Below are 20,087 nucleotides of genomic sequence, written 5' to 3'. Positions count from 1 at the left end.
TTTACTCTTAAATGACACACTTTAAAAGCATGTTTTTCTAAACGGCAGCAATTGGACCCCATGGTGTGGCCAGTGTATTCAGTCTGAAAACTCTGTGGTGACACATCACTGTGGTCCTGTGGTGATGGGTCCTGTGGCGATGTATGTCTTCCTTCTCTTCTAGTTAGCGCCCTGTGAGCTGGGAGATTCAAATCTGATAGCAGCTTGAAAGCTTCAAACCTAGAGTCCTCCAAGCTGGGAAGCTGAATTGCTGCTCTAGGGCTGCGTTTAGATTGATTTTCTGAATGCTGTCACTGCAGAGTAGCTAGTCCACTTTTCTCAAAATATTTTTCTCATCTTTTTCACTTTCCTCTCTCCTGTTTGACATACGGAGTTATAAATGTACTTTCTGGTTTTGTTTTATGCCTCGATTTTTATTTTTGATGATTCTATCAAGCAGACTGCCTTCAATGTTTTCTCCATTTAGGAAAATGCACTACTTCCTATATTCCTCACCTCCCTCCACCAGAGATTCACTCTCCTGGCCCACGCCTTGTGCCAGGCACACAGGAGCATTGGAGAGGCCCCACACCTAAAGTCCATACCTTAATGTCTTGAAATAAATAAATGAATTTGAGGAAGAAACTCTGAACTGGGGCTGAATTTTACAGTAGCTGGCATCACGAAATTCTAATCAAAGCTAGGGAATTTAGTAACGATCCCTGCCTAAAGTCCTACAAGCATGTTCTTTTGTTAATTTGTTAACCATCATGAGTTTTCACTGTCCCTTCTGCTACTGCCTTCAATGTAACACTACAAATAGATTAATTACTAAGAGTAAAAGGTTTGGTCTCTTTTCTTTCTTTTTTGTTCTTTTCTGTTTCTTTAAAAAAAAAAAAAAACTAATTGTGAAATAGCAAATTTAAAAGGATCATTTTTTTAAAACAACAGTCTTTAAAAAAAAAAAAAAAAGAGCTAAATGTCATAGTGCCCTAAATTCTTTTGTGTCGGTGATTATATTGTATGTCAAGAAACCATCCTGAGGTGATAATTAGATTTTATCTGCAAATGGAGGTGGGAGGATAAGAGTAGGTGGTAGAGTCAACATTTCACCAAAACAATAAGACAATTCACACGATGAGGTAGGAAAAACATTACTCAAACAGGGGGTTGGGGCTACTGTGTGATTAAGGGAATTTTGACACTATAATCATCCAGGGTGGTTGTATATTTTATTTGCCTCTCTATGGCCAGACATTTAGGAAGGCAAACTGGAGCAAGAAAAAAAATAGACTGATAACCAAAATGTAAAATATCTCTGTGTTGATCCTCACGGAAGTGAATAAAACAGGCCACAAAGACCCCTTTTTTCCCACAGAACTTCTCAACAGATGGTTATACTAGTTGTTTCAGAATTAATACCAAGGATTGAGGGTTGGAGGCATGTTATTTAGAAGCAGTGCTGGTGTGAAAGTGATAAGGTTTTTGGCTCCAAGTAACACCTCCCAATTTGTACAGCAACCACAAATGTGCTTCAGGCAAGGTGGCGTCCTACATTTTAACTTACCCCCAAGAAAATATCCTGAATTTCACAGGTGTTCTCAGTAATATGACCTGACTGAAAATAGCTTCTCTTCTGTATTTTTCCCCAGGTTAAAATTAAGCTCGGCAGGCTCGATGTAAATGTGCAGACAAAGCAAAGCAGGAAGCCTCCCACACTAAAAAGGGAAGATAAGAATCACAGAAGCCGGGATGGTTTTTATTGAAGGGCATTTCAAAGCAAATACAGACATCTACAGCATATTTGTAAATCCTCCGTGTGTGTATGGAAACACACACCTTTACACATCAAAACTGGATTTGTTCCTGAGTAACAAAACGTCCTAAGAACAAAACGAAAGCAAACCGAATAGCAAAAAAATATTTCCATCATATACCACAAAGGATTATTTATTAACCTCAACACACCAAGAGTTAAGAAAATAATGCAACAGGAACAAAGGGCAATGGATATGTACTGGGAAGACCACAGAGAAAGAAAATGCAAATGGCTAATAATATAAAATATTTCCTAGGTTCCACAGTAACCAGGAAAAGACAAAATTACACTTTTGACCTCTTAGACTGGCAGTGACAAAGGTTATTTGAGTGACCAAACTTTAGTCAGGCTCCTGGATCTTCTAGGCCCATCTGGGCACTTCCTCGTAAAATACAGTTCTAGCAAACGCCCTGCTAAATTGGTTTACCAAGAACTCCTACCCTCAATGGAGTTCCTTATCTCTTCACCTTTCCTCAGGTGAGGCCTGATCATCCTGGCCTATCTTCAGCAAGAGTGCCCTAACCCTGACGTTTCCTCTTAGTAAATTTCCATCCACTGTCACTCACTTATAATTTAGAGCCAGGAGCAACATACACTGCTCCTTGGCTTTAAATTATTTTCCCTGTTATATTCAGAGTTGAGCTCAATCCCTCTCCCCGACTACAAAATCTGATAGCAGTGGTCCCTATACCTATTGCGATGGTCCCAAATAAAACCTGCCTTACTGTGCTTTAACAAGTGTCATTGAATAATTTTTTAACTGCAAATTGTTGGAGGTAAAGACATTTTTAAATGTCTTCAATTAGTTTAGCTACTTCCATGTAATGTTAGAATCTCCATCAATTTGCTAGTTACTGCCCCTTCCTGAGAAGAAGCAGACACCAGAGCCCCACATACTTTGGATTCACTCCTAAGTTGATATTGATATGAATGAAATAGTTATCTCCCAAACTTTGCTTTCTACATTTGTATCAAAAAAACATGATGCCCCTGTGGCCAGTGCCCCCACCACTGGATCCCCAGCCTCATTCAGAGAAAGGGTCAATGTTATTGTGATGATCTAAAGGTACCAACCCAAGATTCTTTTCTGTTCCTTGGGGCCTTATTCTTCTCTCTGCCTGGAAGGATCACCCCTTAACTTCTCTCGGGCCTTTCTTCAAATGTCACCTTCTCAGTGGGGCCTGCCTTGGTTGCCATACTTAAGGTTGCAGTCTGCACACCTTCGCCCCAGCACACCCTCTTCCCTTCCTCTACTTTGTAATCACCATCTAATATTGTTTATTTAGTTTGTGTATTGTCTCTCTCTCCCAGCAAAGACTCTCTTCTTGAACAAACTCTAGTCAGCTCCCCTGAGCCCTCTTCTCAACTAGGCCTCAACCTCCGCCTATAGAGGCTTAAATAAAACACGGATACAGTTTCTAACAGCTCAAGGCCGCATCTCTAGAATGACCTTAACTCCCCTTAAAGTGCCTTCCTGAGAAAACTCAAAACGTCAGAACAATTTACTGTTTGTTCATCTGACATCTGAAGATGGGGCTCCTGTCTCCAGCCTCTGTGGGAGGGTGGGGGAGCCTGACTTCCACAAGCACCAGTTAACAAATCCAGATGGGTTTACATGCACCAACTCCCCTCTTCCTGCTTAATATGATATTTTTACTTCCGTGAATTTACTGAACCTCTGCTCACCTCCCTGTATACTCCTTCATTCTCTCTTTAAAATGCACAGTCACTTCTGTACAAATTGAAGTTGTTCAGTTTACACTGAACAGTTCTCTATGGCAATAGTCTATCACTGATTAAAATCTCTCCTTGCCACTTTAGTGTCCAGCTTTGTTTATCTTTGACCTCCTTACTATAATGCAGTCTCCATGAATTGGATTTTTGTTTTCTCACTGGCAAATAATAGAGACTCAGTAAATACTTGCTGAACCTTGTTGATGGGTCAGCAGTGGTGCATGAGTTTTAGCCCCTCAGCCACACTCCTGGGCTGGGATAAGCATGTTTAAGCATCTGGATGAAATATCACTGCTCATTTCACTCCTTAAATACCTGGCAAGTGACAGGCGGTTGGACAACAGAGATCATGCTGGTTTTCCTAAAGGTTTCTTCAATTTGTTTTTTGGTTTGTTTGTTTGGTTGGTTAGTTTCTTGCTTTTTTTTTTTTTTTTTTTTTTTTTTTTGAGATGGAGTCTCGCTCAGTTGCTGAGGCTGGAGTGCAGTGGCATGATCTTGGCTCACCACAACCTCTGCAATTCTCTGGCCTCAGCCTCTTGAACACCTGGGACTACAGGTACCCACCACCGTGCCGAGCTCATTTTTGTATTTTTAGTAGAGATGGGGTTTCACCATGTTGGCCAGGTTGGTCTCAAACTCCTGACCTCAAGTGATCCACCTGCCTCGGCCTCCCAAAGTGCTGGGATTATAGGTATGAGCTACCATATCCGGCCTTCAGTTTGTTTTTAATTCTGGTAGAGCACCATCTACTACATGCTTAATATTATCCATAAACAGACATGTCTGAGCACAGAAGATCATGTTAATGAAAGATTATCTAAAGCTACTGGGTAAAGAGTACTTGCTTCACATGAACTTTTCTTATTGGTTGTTGTTATTTCCCCCACTTCCCTTTCCTTTATTTCCATTTGCGATTTTGCTCCTTAAACTTTAACTCCAGCTCCCTCAGTGATTCTCTGGGTTTTCATTCTTAGAACTTCATCCAAAATGCTTTTGGCTGTGAATTCCAGTGACTTCCTTCAGATGCAATCTGAAGACGTCCTTTCAGTTTTTATTCTTTAGGTTCTCTTAGGTGATCTGGGGGCCATTAACCTCCCTCACCACACTCTTTCTTCCCTAGTCTTCTAATTTTTTTTCCAGCTGTGGCTTCTCACCATTTTCAGTTGACTACAAATACTCGCAAGTATAATCAGTCGCTTTCCAACAAATGCTTTATAGGCAACTACTATGGACGAGGCACCATTGAGATTACGAAAGTCTACTACTCAAAGTGAGCTTGAAGAGAGGGAGACAGTCTATACTCACATGAAAAGCTGAAATTTTCTGCATAGTGCTTGCCGAACAAATTGTTAAGCAAGCACTATGCAGTAGACTAACTTTTCATGCGAACAAAGCTATGTAGGAAAATTCCGGTGATACCCAAGGCAATAATAAATGGTCATATTATTAATCCAACAAGCAAGTCAAAGTTCTCCATTTAGAGTTTAGCCTCCCCCATTATTACATTTCTCTCTTCTACAGGGTATTTTCAATGGGTACTGTAATATCAACCACAGATAACAAAATTAACATATCTTCTTATTGCAGCCTCAATCCTATTTTCCAACATCTTCATAATTGTCATTGCCACCACCGACACTCTGATGCTAAGGTGTATCTCAGCATCTTTAGTCTCCCTAGAAGGAGGTCTCTATGTTTAACCCATGGAGGCAATAGTTCCCAAGGCCTCCCTTCCTTCCTGTTCCTATCATTATAGCCCTGGACTCGGTGTCGAGAAACCCAGCTCATCTGGTTCAGCCTTACCTTTTTCTAGTCTACAAAAGGCATCACAGACACTAAGAAATGAAGAATTAAAAATGCTTCACAATTGTAAAACTTTTGAAAAATCCACAGTAATCCACACTTACCTAAGGTTTTACTTTCCACAGTAAAGTAGGGTATTTTGAGAGGGAGAGAACACATTCACTTACTTTTTACATTATAATTATTAGTTATTGTTGTCCTTACTGTACCTAATTTTAAAATTAAACTCTATCATAGGTATGTATGAATAGAAGAAAAAAAAAAAAAAAAAAACAGTGCATAGATAGGGTTCAGCAGGTGCTACCTGCAGGTTTCAGGCATCCACTAGGGGTCTTGGAATGAATCCCCCACAGATAACGGGGGACTGCTGTATATCCATCTTCTACGCTTGTCTTTTCATGTTTTGGGTAATGTCACCTTAAAGAATGGATTTGAGTTTTCAGTGAATAAAATGTTTTAGTCTTTGGTGTTATTTTGTTGTTGTCTTTTTGTTTGTCTGTTGGAGACAGGGTTTCACTTTGTCGCCCAGGCTGGAGTGCAGTGGTGTGATCACGGTTCATGTAGTCTCAACCTCTCAGGCTCAAGTGATCCTCCTGCCTCAGCTCCCCAAGAGTAGCTGGGACTACAGACACATGCCACCACACCCAGCTAATTTTTGTATTTTTTTTAGAGATGGGATTTCACTATGTTGCCCAGGCTGGTCTCGAACTCCTGGGCTCAAACGATCTGCCAGCCTCGGCCTCCTAAAGTTGCTAAGATTACAGGCGTGAGCCACTGCACCTGCCCGTAATCTCTGTTTTTTGTTGTTGTTGTTTGTTCGTTTGTTTGTTTTTGCTGCTGTTGTTTTGTTGTTGTTATTTTTTAAATCTATTCCCGCCTCTTAATTGTACAATCCTCTAGACACTGGACACTAGAGGTTTTTCAGAGAAAGTCCCAGAAGCCAATTCATCTAGACACTCTTGAAGCAAAATATTTTGTGTAGGTGAAAGTTCTAAAGCCATGCTCTCTCTAAATCCTTCAAAGCATGGATTAGTTTAGATACTTCATCAAAAAACTTCATGAAAAAGCATGACACCCTCCGCCCATTATTTACTATATAGGTAATATATAGTAAGGTTTGCCAAACCTGAAAGCAAGAGTAGAATTTTAAGTAGCATGGAAGTTTCCATGGATGGGATGTTGAGGTACATTAGTGCAATAAGGAATCAGTCCTTAAAATAGTTGACAAGCCTGTTAAAAGCTCTCCATACAGACTTGGTTCCCTTAAAGTGTGGTCTGAGGACCAGCAGCATCAGCAAAACTTAGAAGCCTGTTAGAAAGTGCACAAGTTCAATTCCCACTCTAAATCTACTGCATTTCAACAAGATCCCCAGGTGATTCCTATGTTAGAATGTGTATGAGAAAGTCTACATTAGATATGAGAAATGCTACAGTACATCATACGACTCTGTCATCTAACTCCTGTGTGAACTCAGAGCCGGAGCTCTGGTCAGCAGGCCGTTACGTTTGATTTGACTAGTCCACTGATGCATTGAGACATCACTCCAACTCCTACCTAGCAAAAAATGGTAGTCTTGGCGCTTTCTCGTGTGGCTGACCGGGACTCTCGGTTTTCATCCTTTGTGGTGTGCCTTTGTTGCCTATTGTCTATTAACAGTGCAGCAAGGTGATCATGGCTGAAAACCACAGCCTAGGATTAAGAGCTTGCTTGTTGAGGATGGAGACTGTCTGAATCATACCGAGACACCCCACCCCCACTCCTAGGCACGACTTTAACACAGGTGAGGGCCTGCAAACATGAACATCAAGGGAAGCCTTAGAAGAAGAAGGCTCAATGAGCAATTGCAGAAGAAGGGAGGAGTGGCAGCCAGGCAGTTCAGGAAGGGGAGGTAGAACAGGGACATTTGCTTACAGATTTTAATGTACAAGGCAGGTTTGTCGGCACCAGAAATTTCAAAACACCTTTCTCCTTCCACAGCTGCTTAGCAGCTGCTGAGTACCCCCTCCCCCTCCCCAGCACGTTCCTGGGCTTAGGCAAACATTCTCATCTTGCCATTGCCTGTGGCCGGCCTTCTGAGAATGTGTCAGCTGCCTAAGGAGCAGTCACCCTCATAAAAAAAAAAAAAAACAACAACAATAAATCCAGATCTGGATAATCACATGTGAACTCATGCAAACTCTAAACCCTTGTAGAGAAATGTTTGATCAGATTAGGCCAAAGGAATGCTATCCTGCACCCCCAGCAAGCCTCTGAATCCAGGGTCACCCTTGGGGATGTAATCCCCAGAAAGCAAGGGTTTGAACTGGTCTCACCACCATATTGTTCCATTTGGGAAGAGACCTAGGCTGATCTGCCATGTGAGGCTCACTATTAATCTTCCTGAAGGAATGAGGAGATCTGGTTAAATGACCACTGAGGGCTTCCTTGAATGGAAACCAAAGGGGCCCAGACAGCTCTGTGGAAATGTGCACCCTACAGACCGGCATGGTTGCTGGGGAGGAGATCAGGCACCACGTCAATCTGGGTCAGGGGGAGAGAATGCCTGTCTTCATGGCCAAGTCTTCTTGCCTGTACTCCTTATACTACTCAAGCCACAGGTGCCCCCACCTCACCCCAGCCAATGATTTCCATCACCCTTCCTATTCTTACCTTGTTGTTCCCTAGGAATGTGCTCCATTCTTGCTTGTTTCCCCACAACTCCAAAACACCTATGGTGCAATGAAACATCCACTTTGTTATTTTTAAAAAACGCTTTCTCATTTCACATAGTTTTCTTACTCTACTCTTTCCCTTCTTTCTTACCTAAAAGACATTAGGCTTTTCTCTGTGACACATATGCTTCCCAGAAGCCCTGGAATTCTTTACCTCCCCAGGCCCCGGGTACAAGGAGGTAATGAATGTTTTTGTTGTGTTTTCCCAGTCCCCCACCTCTTATCAAGGAACTGTGCTCTCCACACCCGCAAGAATACATCCCAGTGGTCTCTGTCCCACAAAATGGATGTAGCTGGTGTCAGGAATGGCTACCTGGCCCAGGCTGGTGTGTGGAATTGGGATCCAAGGGCACCCCTCTCTGCTAGGTTTCACAGAAGACATGTAAATTGGGGAACTCTGAGGAGAATATGTGTTCACAGCATCAGAGAAATCTGGGAGGGAGGGAAAGACAGAAGGACGGATGGTTGGATGGATGGAAAGACAGATTAGTTAGGTAGTGTTACGGACTGAATGCCTGTGTCCCTTCAAAATCCAAACCTTAGAACCTTATCCCCTAACATGATGGTATTATGAGGTGGAGTCTTTGGGAGGTAATAAGGATTAGATGAGGTATTGAGGGTGGAATATTCATGAATGAGATTATTGTCATTATAGGAGCTCCCAGAGAACTTTCTTCCTCCCTCCGCCATGTGAGGACACAGCAAGAAGATGGCCATCTATGAACCAGGAAGCAGGCCCTAGCCCAACACTGAATCTGCCGGTGTCTTGATCTTGAACTTCCAGCCTCCAGAACTGTGAGAAAGAAATTTCTCTTATTTATAAGCCAAGCAGTCTATGACAGTTTGTTAGAGTAGGCCAAAATAAGCTAGACAGATGATATACACGATGATGATGATGATGATGATGATGATGATGATGATGATGAAGAAGATAGCTAGATTAATAGATGATGGATGATGAATGGATAGATGGATAGATAGATAGATAGATAGATAGATAGATAGATAGATAGATAGATAGATAGATACAGCAGGCAAGAAAGAGTTAGATCAATCCCTGGGAACAAAAAGAGAGTGCCCTCCTTGACCACAACCAATGTTTCAATGTATCAGTTCCTGGCCAGAAGGTATCACGAAGCCACACTCTCCTTCCTGGTTAATGGCTGCTCTTGTTAACAGCCGAACAAACCTCTTTTCCTTCACTCGACGAAGGGAGTCTCTATTGTTAACTATGGAAATTTATTCATTTTGTTCAAACCCTTGCTATTACTTGGTAATCCTCTCATTCATATCTGATTGAGTCCCTTCTACAAATGTCACAGTGGCTGTTTCAAAGCTTCTTTACTTTCTGGATCTCACAGTCACTGTGTTAACAGTTCCAACTGACCTGCTTGGTTAGTACATATTACCTTGTGTGGTTATATATTTTGGAGGTACGCAGTGTTACTATAAAGTAACGTGAATGACTTAGCTGTCCAAATGGTTGTTATTCCCACCAAAATAATCATGCTGGCAGATAATAAACGTATTCCTACAATTTGGCCACTGTTACTGCCATTTATGGAATGCTTTTTCAAATCTTCCTCAGTGACAGTACATCTATGTCACTCAAAGGTAGACATGATTTTTAGAAAGAGTTACAATTGAGCTGTAGTCAGGGCAAGAGGATAAAAACAGGGGTCACATATTTTAGTCACAAAACTCTTGTTGAACACTGTTTTGCCTAATAAGATTATAATGGGAATAAATATATATACACTCTTCCAATATGACAACTCTAAAAGATAACACTAATTTGAAGACATAAATTCTATTACATTTACTAACCATAAGCCATATACTTTTTTTTTTTTTTTTTTTTTAAGATGGGATCACACTTTATTACCCAGGCTGGAGCGCAGTGCTGCAATCACAGCTCACTGCAGCATCGAACTCCCGGACTCAAGCAATCTTTCCACTTCAACTCCCTGAGTAGCAAGAACCACAGGTGCACACCAGTTCACCTGGCTAATTTTTTATTTTTTATTTTTTTTGTAGAGATGGGGTCTCACTATGTTGCCCAGGCTGGTCTCAAGCTCCTGGACTCAAGCAATCCTTCTGCCTCCACCTCCCAAAGTGTTGGGATTACATGCGTGAGCCATTGCGCCCAGGCTAAATCACATTCTTTGTCACTATCACATCTTTCTATCTTGTGGTCCAAACCTCTGGAGCAGAAATCAAAGATTTATAATGCCTAGTAGTTTGGAGAAAAGGGGTTTAATATGTTTGTTCTTGATATTTAGGCTACTTGAAGATTATTTAATAGAAATTATACCTCCAAAGAAGATATGCCAAACATTCAGGTAGGTTAAAATATACATAAAACAAAAAAGATCATAAATCAACATTGATGACCTGACTAATGACCACCAATTATTATGTCACACGCTTACAGTATGTAAGTTATTGACCCAAAATCAAAGCATTGTACCTCTGACATTCTTGCCCTAGCCACAGTCCAAAGTTCTAGAGAGAGATAACATGCTTTTTTATTTTAAGTCACAAGTTTCTTCCTGTTATGAGGGATAAGCCATAACTACTCTTTCTCAAGACTTCACAGAGGTATCAAGAAACTGCAAAGTAAGGCATATAAATGTCAAATTTTAGCCAATAGGTCACAAAAAAAGTTAGAGCTCAGAAGTCTTTCTAAGGCAAGCTGCTGCAACCTACTTCTCTGTGCAAATTTCAGCAAGTGTGATCAAAGATAATGAGTCACTCAGCATGGTATTTTAAAAACACTAAAGCTGCTTCAGTGTTTTTTCCTGAGTTTCACTGTAACTGAAACTACACTTGTACCTTGAGACAAGATATGGCTCTTGGGCATGAATTAAACACGTGACTCCAAAACTGAGTTGTTTTAGATTAAAAGAATCTACCTAAGTGAGGATCACCGAAATGTGCTAGCCTGAAAACACAGGCAGAACTCCATCACAAGTAAGTCAAATTTATTCTTTATGCTAGAAATGTGGTGTTGAATGCACCTTAAAGTAGACAGACAATTGACTGGGGCCTTAGAAGGACTTTCTGATAGAAAGTGATATTTATTCTGATGATCTCTTTCATAATGCAGAGTAAAACATAATGCAATTTTCCCTCTGTTGGTGAAGATAATCATGAGTTGTTTCTATAGGGGGTGATAGATATGTACTAGGGTAGTGTAGGGTAAGAAAAGAGTATGCGTTTTGAAGCCATGAAGATTTAAGTCTTGGTTCTATTCCTTCCCTGCTGCCTGAGGGACTTGGGTGGGTTACTTCACCCTTCTGAAACCAGTTTCCTTACTTTAAAAAAGGAGCTGATACACTGTTCTCTCACAGGGGTGCTATAAAGATACAGTGTGATCGTGTGGGGAAATAATGCAGGATTGGGTTAGCATTGAGTGCACTTCCTTTTGCCTTCATTTGCCTACACTCTTGCATCCAATACCCAGCACCAGAATTCCCAGGAGGCTGCAGAGTCCCTGTGGCTGGGGTTCCATCACCACTAGCCTCAGGCTGAACTGACACTTATGACTTCCTTTTCACTCTTCACTTCCATAGGTGTTGCCAAGTGAGGTTTACACACTACCCCCAAGGAAGTTCTAACGATCTCATGGGTGACTGTATAAAAAACAAAAATAGGCCAGGAGCAGTGGCTCATGCCTGTAATCCCAGCACTTTGGGAGGCCTAGGTGGGCGGCTCACTTGAGGTCAGGAGTTGAGACCATCCTGGCGAGCATGTTGAAACCCCATCTCTACCAAAAAATACAACAATTAGCCAGGCATGATGGCACATGCCTGTAGTCCCAGCTACTCAGGAGGCTGAGGTGGGAGAATCACTTGAACCTGGGAGGCAGAGGTTGTAGTGAGCTGAGATGGCCCCACTGCATTCCAGCCTAGATGACAGAGTGAGACCTGTCTCAAAGAATAAAAAACCAAAAATCTCTCGTTATTTTTAGATTTTAAAACATTTGGAAATCCCCATTTTTACCCAATCTTCTATTTACACATTTTTAAAAAATCACTTTAGGCTAATTTTTTATTTACTGATACTTAACGTCAAAAGAACTATTTTTAAAGTAATTCATGCATTAATTCCACAAGTATCTACTGAGCACCTAGTATGTACCAGGCCCTGTAGTAGGTACTGAGAATGCAAACATAAATAAAATAGGCTTTCCATCTTCAATTATTTTATGGTGTGGGGAAGGAGACAAATCCATGCATCATTTGAATACAGCACAGTAAGTCTTTTTTTTTTTCTGAGACGGAGTCTCGCTCTGTCACCCAGGCTGGAGTGCAGTGGCCAGATCTCAGCTCACTGCAAGCTCCGCCTCCTGGGTTCATGCCATTCTCCTGCCTCAGCCTCCCAAGTAGCTGGGACTACAGGCGCCTGCCACCTCGCCCGGCTAGTTTTTTGTATTTTTTTAGTAGAGACGGGGTTTCACCGTGTTAGCCAGGATGGTCTCGATCTCCTGACCTCGTGATCCGCCCATCTCGGCCTCCCAAAGTGCTGGGATTACAGGCTTGAGCCACCGCACCCGGCCCACAGTAAGTCTTATAATGGAAACATGCAAAGGTGCCACCACTTACACAGTACTTCAAAGTTCAAAAGCACTTTTCACACATTTCAGCCTCACAATAATCCTATGAGCTATGTGTTACTGTTACTAATTATTTCCAGGTCAGATATAAGGAAACCTAGCATAGGGAGGTGACTTAAACCTAGCATAGGGAGGTGACAGGTGTCAATCTGTTCTGACTAAGATTACACAATAATAACCAGATTCTGTGTATGGGGGAGAAAGGTGTGATACCTTTTCTCACCCATCATAAGGGTCATGGCAACACTCCTACAACACAAGACAGGTTAACAAGAGGAAAGCCCAACAAACTTCTTGAATCAAAGTTTTATTTGATATGGTAGCCAGTCTTCCTTCCTTCCTTCCTTCCTTCCTTCCTTCCTTCCTTCCTTCCTTCCTTCCTTCCTTCCTTCCTCCCTCCCTCCCTCATTCCCTCCCTCCCTCCTGGAATGAAGGTCTTATGACCTACTCTCACACAAGGCAGGTCAAAGAATGTCTTTATGGCTAGCTCCTACACAAAAAGGCAGGGCAAGTTTAGAGTAACATTCCTAGTTTCTACAACCCACCTCAGGGAAGAGGAATTCTAGTCTCTGTGGCCTGCCTTTTGGGAGAAAGGGGAAGAGAAGATAGGAGGTCAAGAGAAGGGCAAGAGAAGGTCAGAGAGAGGTTTTACTTCTGAGGCCCTTTCAATGTCCTTCAGTTAGAAATACTCAGCTCATCAAAGCACCATGCTTTGGGGTATTGTTTTCTGAGCCCTGACAGTCCCAACCTCGGTGGTCTGTGCTCTTTCTACCATTGTCTCTGTCTTTCAGTGTTCATGTCAGAATATACTCAGAATATATCCATCTCAAACTTGCAAATGCCTTATAAACATCAACTAAATTGTGTGTCCCAGGAAAAAGGGAAACACAGCAACCTCCCATACTCAGTCTCCACCCAGCTGTCTACTCTCCCTTCTCTCCCAAAAGAACCATGCTCAGAGCCAAAAGCAACTGCTGAGTGTTTTCTGATTATGACAGGTTGTTTCAGGCCTTTGCATGTACTTTTTCCCATCCCCAAACACTCTTCCTCCCCAACCCAACTCCATCTTTCAATTCCTCCTTTTGCATAGAGATAGCCCAGGTTTCACCTCTTCCCAGAGGACTTTTCTCCCCAAAACCATTCCCTACAGCCAATCCTCCTAGGTTCTCCCCCAGGCCCAGGACAGGGTACTGTTATAGCTTATACTTTATTGCACTGCGGTCTTTGGCTTATTGGCCTGTCTTTCCCCACTAAACTGTGAATTCCTGAGGGATATCTTTGCAACCTCTGTGTTAGCTCATTAGCCATTTGTTGTTTGAATGAAGAAATGAAAAATCAAGATATGCCCTTGCCTACAGCATCTTCAGCAGTAGGTAGGGGCCAGAATAAATCCATAGCTTTAATATCTGTCTCAGAGCTGCCACTGATGTACTTATGCAAACTACAGCTTAACTAGTTTAAGTAAATTAGCTGTTCATGCATCTTCTGAAAACAAGAACAGTATCATCATCATCATGTTATTTACTGAGCATGATGCATGGCCTATACCTTAGATCACCAGAGACACTGCTGCATATGGCCTGCCACACCCTTTCTGAGTGTCCTCTCTGTTTTCAGTCTAACTCCAGAATCACAGAATCACGTCTGCTCACCTTTGTATGCCCAGTGCCTGGAACAGTACCTGGCACATAGCAGTCATCAATAAAGACTAATTGAATGAATGGACGAATGGAAACTGGCCAGACTCAGTCCCTTCTACATGGCCATGTTGGCACTGTGACTTCATGCTCCACAACTGGTTTGGGCTCCAATGGGTATCTATCTGATCAAAGGCAACCAATCCAGAGGCACCTCTGGGGCATATGATCTCTGTCTTGCTGTATAAAGGTGACTTCACACAATAGGTCTAGAGAATTTGAACTATGAAATATAAAGAAATTTCCCCCAGGTGAACACAAGACAAGAGCTAAAAGGAAACAAAGGAAGATTGCTGTCAGGTAGGTAGGACGCCTGAAGTGCCATTTTAAGTAGATGGATGAGGAAGCACGTATGAAGGAGAGATAATCTGTTTTGATTAGAGAGTAAGAAAGCTGATCAACAGAGAGACAAAGAAAAGCTCAGGTCCACTGAGACCATGCCAGCCTAGGAAAGGGCTAGAGAAAGAGGAATTGGTTGCCTCAATTCCTGACAACTCTCTGGTGTGAGCCCCAGGTCAGGTGCAATCTGACCTAATAAGGGCCTCCTGACTTAACAGGTGAAGCCGATTTTTCAAATGTGCCAAGCTCTGGTACAGAACTGTAGTCAGCTGCCATGGTAACTTGGTGAGAATCAGATAGGAGGTGCCTCCTCTGGAATGAAGGCTGATTGGTGGTCAGGCTCCTGGGTAGGTGAGAAGCCCATGGCCTTTGTGCAAAGAAAAAGGTGCTCTCCCTGGGGGAGAAGGAAGGCACACATGTCCACACCAGGTGCACAGCTTGACCTGGGCAAAGCACAGGCTGGACCTGAGCCCACCAGCACCTGCTCCATCCAGCACCCTCTTGTACTGCCCAAGCTGGCCTGGGCAGGGTGGCCTTGCTGTTCACTGACCAGGGAGAGCCAGATAGTAAACTTAGAGCCAGATGGTCTTTGTTTGGGAAAAAAACCCACTCTGAGTTACATAAATGTAAAGTGAGCAGTTGTTCATTGTTCCTGGCCTAGGGCACCTCCAGCTCAGCTCGTGGCTGGGGCTCAGAAGCCTCTCGGGACCCAGCCACCCTTTCTGGGCACAAAGCGTCAAATTAAAGAGTTACAACCTTGGAGGTCAGTAGGAAATACAGTAGGAGCACCAGCAAGGGATGAGCAAGCACAAGCTTCCTCCAGCAGCACTGGTCTTGGACAGCAGCAACTCATGGCAGTGGCCAGGCAGCAGTGGGTATGAACTGATAGAACATCGAGGTATGCGAGATTTCTCACTTCCACTCAGCACTGAACACACCTGGAATTAAAGACTCGAGAAAAATATCCTGGATTTGCTGTTACCCCTATGCCTATGTATACCAGGGAATAGGGATACTGAAGAGATGAATCAGAGTAATAAAAAGATGAGATTGTACTTGCACACCAAGCTAATGAAGTGGTCCATACATCTATACTGCTTTTTTTTGGAGGTGGCTTGAATGGATCTCTGATCTATGCAGCCTAATATGCAATGTGCAAGACTAAGCGTCATCACATGAAAATGAAAACACCTTTCAGTCCTCCCTATAACCCACACAGGTCCAGAACAGCTCCTGGCACCCAGTAGGCCAACAGGCGGTACTTGCAGAATTCGTACGTGGCCTATGCCTTGGGCTGTGTGTCTTCAGGTTCTTTACTTACTAAACACTGTGCTTATTAGAACAGCACATCAGAAACCACTAAAGTTATCAAAGCTCCTTAAGACCGACCAGGGTTAGTCTAAAACTTAAGAGAATACCATTACAGCACTTTGGGAGGCCCAGACGGGCGGATCACGAGGTTAGGAGATCAAGACCATCCTGGCTAACACAGTGAAACCCTGTCTCTACTAAAAATACAAAAAATTAGCCGGACGTGGTGGTGGGTGCCTGTAGTCCCAGCTACTTGGGAGGCCGAGGCAGGAGAATGTTGTGAACCTGGGAGGCGGAGCTTACAGTGGGCTGAGATCCATCCACTGCACTCCAGCCTGGGAGACAGCGAGACTCTGTCTCAAAAAACAAAGATAAAAACTTAAGAGTATACCTGACCATATACACTATGAGAACCTTGTTTCAAGATTTTACTTTAAAAATTGGGTTAAACATCATTTTATTTACAAAGAAATACTGGATTTCAAAAATCCGAGGCTGGGAGCAGCAGCTTGTGCCTATAACACCAGCTACTCAGGAGGCTGAGGGAGCAGGATCCCTAGAGCCTCAGGGTTTGAGGCTGCAGTGCACAATGGTTGTGCTGGTGAACAGCCATTGTACTCCAGCTTGGACAACACAGCACGACTCCATCTCAAAAAAAAGAAAAATAAATTCAGGACTTCTGTTGAATTCCAGAAGTGTGAGTTCAAAAACCATATGGCAAAATGAATCCACATTTTTATAAACTCAATAAAAGAGTTTATTCATTAATTCCACTGTTATTTCAATTCTATCTTTAAAAATTACTTATTTGAAGATATTTTATTTTCTTAACTTTTTTGTATAGACTTTGAAACATAAAACTGGCTTGGGTTTTGTTTTGTTTTGTTTTTTTCTGATAAAGCACATGCATTCTTATGTGAAAAATTCCTTAAGCCACAAGTTAAATAAAATCCCTTGAAGTCTGAGATGCTTTTCTTGACAAAAATCTAGTAATAATCTAGCATAGTCAGGGGAAGCTGATTCTCTTGGGGTACTCTTACAGTATCTATCAACACAGTGCTAGCACAGAACAGGTCTTTAAAAATGTATATTTAGTATTAGACTGACTATTTGCAGCAGTGGGCAAGATTTTAGAGGCTGAGTTCCAAGTTTTTATTATTCTTTCCTGGAAAGAAGGATGGAGGCAGAGCTGTGGGGGAGGCCAGGGTAACGGTTGCAGGTAGCAAGGATGGTCTGGCATTCTGAAGGGAGGCTGTTCTCTGACCACTCTTGGCAAGCACTCTTTCTTCTCCTTCTTTTCCATTTCAGGCCACTGTCACTGCAAAAGGTGATTTCCTTTTCCCCTCAATACTCTTCTGAGGACTCACAGCAGGAAGTTAACCCATGATTAGAAATTATCCCTTATGAAGAACATTTGAGAACTAGCTGGAATCAAAAATAGGAGTGAGGAAGGCTGCTTGGGAGGCTGCAGTAGTAGAGGAGAGGATGTAGCAATAGGCATGTGAGAAGGTACTAAAACAAATTCTTTAAACTTACACTTGTATCACGGTATCACAAGACATATGGCAGCAAGCCAGGGTGACATACATGGCACAGGACAGCAGTTCTCAAACTTTGCTACTCATTAGCATCATCTAATGGCCAGGATGCACCTGATGCCAATTAAATCAGAATCCCTAGGTGTGCGACCCAGCCACAAGTTGTTTTGTTGTTAACTCCCCAAGCAATTCCTATGTGTAGCCAAGTTTGAAAAGCAGTGTGGGAGAGTAGCACTTCTCAAACTGTAAGGTGTCTAAGAACAACCTGGGGATCTTATTAACAGGTAGATTCAGATTAAGCAGGTCCGGGATGGGGCCTGAGATTCTGAGATGAGGCCACAGATGCTGGTCCAGGAGCTGTTTTGGCAAAGCCACGTATGACCTTGCTCTAGGTGCTGCCACTGTGTGTGCCCAGAGCTTCTGGGGAAGGACTGTAAATTGGGCTACTATAGTGTTAGGCCAAGGAACGTTTTGACAAGGTGTGTAACCTTCTTATTGTGCCTCTGAGATAATTCAGAGATGCCAGCACGGTCATCTTGCTGATTCTCAGATCCATCCTGCATGGCTTACAGAACCTGCAGAGGCTGTGGGGTGTTCTGGAGAAATACCCTGTGTGTCAGTGAAGGACCTGCTCATTCTTTTTCTCTCTGACTCTAAGAGCAGGAAGCTCCTGATCACATTTAGTCTGCTCTTAAAGGGATCCGAGGCTCAATTCTGAAAATGAAATCAGTCACATGAAAGATGTTCACTCTTCTACATGTGTGCCAGCATCCTGCGGCACAGGGGACAACTGAGCTGAAAGATTTCACTTCCTAGCATCCGTTAAGAGGACATAGAAAAGACAAAGAGTCCTTGGAAGTAAAATAATTTTATAAATTGAAGCCCATGGTTCACATGATGTACACTTTGCACACTTACATTTCAAATGTCTTCGTTGTCCTTTTTCAGCATACAGGCCATAATTTCCATCAATGAAAATGAAAAATGGTGATGCAAGCTATACTTTATCTACAATCACCAACTAGATGAATTCTCAGTGGTCTCTTTAGAGTCTCTGAACAGTTAATCTTTGTAAAAATCAATCAAAATAATCCATGACTCGAGTTCAGTTTGGCCAACACACCAAAAGCAGGTGGTTAAAAACATTCGGACTCGATGTTTTTCGCAATACAAATTCAGAGGAAGAATCTTTGCACAAATCCCATGATCAGCATCCCACTGCCTCCAATCTAACAGTTCTGACTTCTTTCATCCAACGCCATCTACAAAGTCCCAACAGCAATGCTTTCGAGGTTTTTCAAGTACACATGTTGGGTGGCAAAAACAATATGACACGAATAAGAAGACAGAAGGCTATGGTGAGAGAGTTAGCCAGCTGAAGAGGAATTACAGGCACGGAAATCTGCTTTTTTGAACAGGAAGCTCAGCTTTAGGTGAGGTTGAGTTAGAGCCCAAAGAAGGCCTGATCCCGGAGCACAGAGCCTGAAAACCAGGGCAGTGGCAGCGGGTACTGTGCACATTCGCGCACCGGCAGGGGCTTTTGCTGCTGTGGGTAGTTTTGATGCTAGCTAGCTTCATTTCTAATTTCCCAGCTCCCATGCATCCTACATAGATTGCACATCAGACAACTGATGGAAACTTGACACATCTGGTGGACTTTTAAAAAACAGTCCTACAGTTCTAAGGCTAATGCTTTGTTCAAAAGCAGTTTAAAATGATTATTTAGTCCACATAACCTCCCGATGTGGTAGTACCATACTATGATTCCCACTCTCAATACTGAGATAGGAAAGACGAGGTTACGTGATTTGCCTAACGTCACACAACACGGCTGGCAACATCGGTCTCAGCTGAGTTCCTGATTTTGTCGGTCCCGGTGCACGGGGCACAGGTCAGCCTCTGAGGACACAGGGGCCGGTGCTACCGCAGAGGGGCTAGCTTGAGGCGTTTTTTGTTTTGTTTTTTTTTTTTTTTTTTGAGAGCGGAGTCTCACTTTGTCATTCAGGCTGGAGTGCAGTGGTGCAACCTCCGCCTCCCATCAAGCGATGGGATTCAAGCGATTCTCCTGCCTCAGCCTCCTGAGCAGCTAGGACTACAGGCGTACGCCGCCACGACAGCTAATTTTTTGTATTTTTAGTAGGGACGAAGTTTCACCATGTTGGCCAGGCTGGTCTCGAACTTCTGACCTCAACTGATCCGCATGCCTTCGGCCTCCCAAAGCGCTGGAATTACAAGCGTGAGCCACCGCGCCTGGCCGAGGCTTTTTCAAAACATGTTAAAGGATGAGAGGCACAAACAGCCCGCCAAACTCTCCCCTGCTCTCCCCATCAACTGCATGGGTTTTGCAAGGAGGAAAAACTCATATCCCGGGTCCTCTTACCAGCAACCCCTAAAAGGCGTCTTTATTTCAGAACTATGAGCAGTTAGTTGGGAAGCCTCCCAAGACCTGCCCTGGCCCCAGCCCACAAAGTGAGGGAACCGCACCCTTCCGAGGGACCAAAGTCGCGCCGAACACCGAGAAGGTTCTTCTTTCTGAT

The 20,087-nt window shown here is 43.0% G+C and overlaps 1 protein-coding gene across 3 annotated transcripts in view; it reads right to left on the bottom strand.

Moving 5' to 3' along the window:
* PHACTR2 (phosphatase and actin regulator 2) overlaps positions 1 to 20,087 on the bottom strand; it is a 307,677-nt gene that overhangs the window by 286,801 nt on the left and 789 nt on the right. The gene's annotated exons all lie outside the window — the stretch shown is intronic.

The sequence above is a fragment of the Piliocolobus tephrosceles genome, chromosome 5, assembly GCF_002776525.5.
Source record: "Piliocolobus tephrosceles isolate RC106 chromosome 5, ASM277652v3, whole genome shotgun sequence".
In the NCBI taxonomy this organism is placed as follows: Eukaryota; Metazoa; Chordata; class Mammalia; order Primates; family Cercopithecidae; genus Piliocolobus; species Piliocolobus tephrosceles.
This window is presented reverse-complemented; position numbering and strand designations above follow the sequence as displayed.